Raw genomic sequence first — 4203 nt, 5'->3', positions numbered from 1 at the left:
TGGTGTCCCTCAGACGCCCGACTATGGCATTTCTTTTAAAGCCCTTTATGTGGTGTCGCTCAGACGCCCGACTGTGGCATTTCTTTTAAAGCCCTTTGTGTTATTTATTGCATAATTTTTATACTACTATGTTATTGCATATTCACAATTAACATGCTTGTACGCATCAGAGTTTTATTTATCTTTTGTGACTGACGACATGAGCATAAAATATTTTTAGCACATCATTGTCATATTATACCTATGTTCATAATGTTTGTGAGTACATTCAAAGTACTCACTGGCTTGTCCCTGGCTATTGTCTTGGCCAGATTTTCTTGCGCGGAGAGGAGCGACCGTGCCGACAGTCCCAGAACCTAAGCAACGGTGATAGCAGCCTCACGAAGATAGGAGTTAACCTGGTCAGCTGTTCCTGTGGAAATTGGAGTCCCATTGGCACTGATGATCCACAAACCGCTTCCGCCGTCAACTACTAGAACCATTTGTTGTACTCACAGGCCAGAATGGCCTTGTACTGCATATTCTGTATTTTGCTTGGGATTTCTGTATCAAGTTGGTGCCTCATCAGCTAACGGTTATCCTGGGGCTGGTGAGCACAAGGGCCCATTTTCTGGCAATTTAATACCCGAAGAATCGGTCCCCACAGACTTGGTATCAGAGCCAGGCTGACCATTGGCTAATCCTATCTTAGCCAGGTCGATAATCTTAGGGAAACCAAGCCACCAGACCCTAACCAAAACCCCAGCCAAGCTTCCCGTGCAAGATAGCCACACAGTGATCCCGACACTTTTGGCAGTCGGTGCCCAACCTATCAGCCTAGCCTGTCGATCACACACCAGTGACCGATGGCAAAAATGTCTCATTCGCAAGCGTGCGAAGGAAGACTCCGTCCCCTTTTCTATAAAAAGGGCACGCTAGCCTCAACCCAGCACAACACAACCTCTTCCCCAACCTAGCCACAATGCCTGGTCCCATAGTGCACAATGAGACCACAACAACAAATCTTGGAGGTTTCGTGACCATACTCGCAAACCTCACCCGTCGTGCCTATGCGTTAGAAGAGCCCCCAGAATATGTTGTGTACCAAGGCCCCATGAGCTGTGAGGACCGCCAATTCTGGGCCACTGTGCACATCTACGATAGGGGTCTGTCGCCCGAACGCCCCTACAGGTTCACTAGAAGAACAACTTCCTTCGAGCCACAAGCCATCCAGCTAGCTGCTCGAGAGGCTATAGTTCAACTCCGGCAGTTGTCGCCCAGAGTTAACTATCGCTCGTTCTACTACTACCCCAGGCGTGAAGGGTATGGTAGACCACCCCAAGTTGCCAACGGAGATCGCGAGACGGATCCCGCATTGTTGCACCTAGTGCGCTATGTAAGTGCACTAGAGGCACTGTTCGACCAGATCACCATTGATCTGATCGCAGCTCGGGGAGAGCTGGTTCGTAGAACCCCGACAAGCAGGGAAGTCGAGCCCGACGCCGACAACCCAGTCGTGCTGTTCGGACACCCGATCGAGACCCTGAGGTCAGCTCCAGCCAGCGGCCATGGTGTCTTGATGACCCCAGAAGTGCTTCGTCACCTTTTGGGAGCACACTCCAATGGGATTGTGGCCAACAATCCCCGCGATGGTCATCATCGCTACCCCGACCCTGCAGTTCCTCCACCATCTCTGATTAATCCCGACAGTGAGACATGTGGAGAAGCCTCGACATCCACCAGGCACGCCCGTTTAGACATAAACGAGGTAGACTAAGCCGTACGAGTAGTACCGAGTCTCAGTGTATCCTCGCTTTGTAACCGTGTAACCTTGTGTATTAACGCAGCCTGTCATTGTGCCCCTGTTTAATAGTAGCGTTGCATATTTTGTCAGCGCATAGTTGCACATTTTCCGGGCACAGCTACCAAAACCAACCCCGACGACACCCACAGTAACACATCTCTTTATGGGATATGTGTATCTCTGACACTGACCCCGACCTTTGGAGGTGATCTGGCAGATTTATTACCTTCCACCACAGTAAATAAACTAGCCCAGATGCTATATAAGAGAGGCCACCTTGTGACCTTACCCAACAACCCTCACCTCATGCACCACTCTCACAACCATTTCTTGCCATGCCGAGCCCTAGTATTTATCGGAGAACCCCCGATGCAACCCCATGTAGCTTTGTCAAGATATTGTGGGACTTTACCTGCAGTACCATGGGTTCTACCCAGCCACCCCAGTACGAGCTGTTCAAATCGAGAATCACCCCTTCCACCTTGAAATATTGGGCAGCAGTACAGATTCCTCCCATAGACCCCAACCAAGATCCGACGGAAGTTTCCTTCGTGGGGAAATCTATGCCAACCCCACGCTTGGCCATAGAAGCTGCTGCGAACGATGCGATTGCTTGTCTTCGATCCGCAATACCCTATGCCCACGAACGAGGATATTATTACTTTCCGAGCCGTGCAACGCCCGGAGGAGTAACAACTTTTCCCGGTGGACGGATTGAGAGAGACCCAGTACTGGCCAACCTCATCCAGTACATCATCGCTCAAGAGCATTTAAACCAGCGAGTAATGGATTATCTCCAGAATCTCACGAATCTGAATCCTCAGATTGCCATCGGCAGACCACTGAGACCCGATTCGGAGAGACGCATATATCGACTAATCAATCCACTTCCTCCGATAGAAGAGGAGTGTATTCCATTGCCAGAGACATTTCCTCGAGACCCTGTCCAGTTACCTTTCTCATTTTAGATGTCACTACTGTGTGTGTTATTTCAGCATTTATTATTACGTTGTAACTTATGCATGGTACCTCGAACTTGTGTGACGAGTCGAATATTTAGTTTCTACTTATATGAGTGGTTTTCTTCGTGAGTAACCTGTGTAACCACGAAATCCTGGAATGAGATTTCTTTTTCCAGAGTTGCTACATCATTTATCCTCTCACGGCATGGATTATTTTTATTCACACAGCACCACGGCAACAGACCCACAACCACTCAGACTCTTACACTGCTTACAAGTACACGCAACCATGTTGCATCTCACCGACCATCTCCCTAAGCACTCCACATGCCTCCAAGGGAGAGATTAGCGGATAATCATCCGGATACTAACCACCTCCGGCACACCGATAACAGTTAACACCTGGCATTACGCCTAATCCCCGTAATCACCATGACCGTGGAGAGCTAGTACCTGAGCGGTAGCATCACGGCGATCATCAAAGATCATCGCGCACAGGAGCACAGAGAGCCCCAGCACTGCCGCCAGCCCTCCACACACCAGGATCACGTACCAGTCCGGCACCGTCTCCGCCATTGGAGCCTCGTCTCGAGCTCCGATAAGCAGAGAAGGGAGGAGGAGAAGAAAACGAGGCCAGGTGCAAAGAAGAAGAAGGAGCACCGCGGTCATTTTATAGCTCGAGATCGGTGTACGGTGGGCGAAGTCCACCAGCGCTGCTCGTCGCCCGATCGCCGGTGTTTGGAGGCGAATCCGTGAGCAGTGCCGACAACACACTGGCCCGCGAGGTGAGTGCACGCTGCACCGGCAGCAAGCACGCCGCGCACTACCGCAGTACGACCTAGATGCCCTACGCGCTAAACGTCGTCGGTGGAGAAAGCCGGGAAAGCGCGCGGGAGAGAGGAAGAAGAGAGATCCAGAGGAAGAAGGAGAGACTGACAGTGGGCCCCGGCCCCACCTGTCAACCAGAGGGAGCACTGTGCTCTCGGGTACGGCCAGCGTATTTTGGGATTTAGAATTTATTCTAAATTTACTGCGTCTCGCGTAGAAATCACTCGTTTTTCCTAAACATGGAATTTCTCCACACAACGCCAGTGCCCACACTGTAGTTGTTCACCATTTATTGCCCTCTCACTTTAGCCGCTTTTTACCACTTCAGTAAAATGATCTTTTGACCAGGTAAAAGTATTTTGTTTTACAACCCTCAGCAAATCTCGAGGACGAGATTTTTTTAAGGGGGATAGTAATTGTAACACCCCAAAAATTTAACCAAATTTTTGATAATAAAATTTTGCCAAGAGTTTAAATTTTTTGCCTGCAAGAATATTTCTGTTGATTTCAGAACCTCTCTTTTAATATTAAGGAGTTTTTCCCAAGTGGATCCTTCCAAACATATTGAACTTCTATGCCATCTCATTAAAACAATTTCTTAATCAGCAGATTTATTTATTAAATTGTTCT

Source organism: Triticum aestivum, chromosome 2B (genome assembly GCF_018294505.1).
Source record: "Triticum aestivum cultivar Chinese Spring chromosome 2B, IWGSC CS RefSeq v2.1, whole genome shotgun sequence".
Taxonomy (NCBI): domain Eukaryota; kingdom Viridiplantae; phylum Streptophyta; class Magnoliopsida; order Poales; family Poaceae; genus Triticum; species Triticum aestivum.
The sequence above is the reverse complement of the archived record's forward strand: the minus strand, read 5'-3'. Positions refer to the sequence as shown.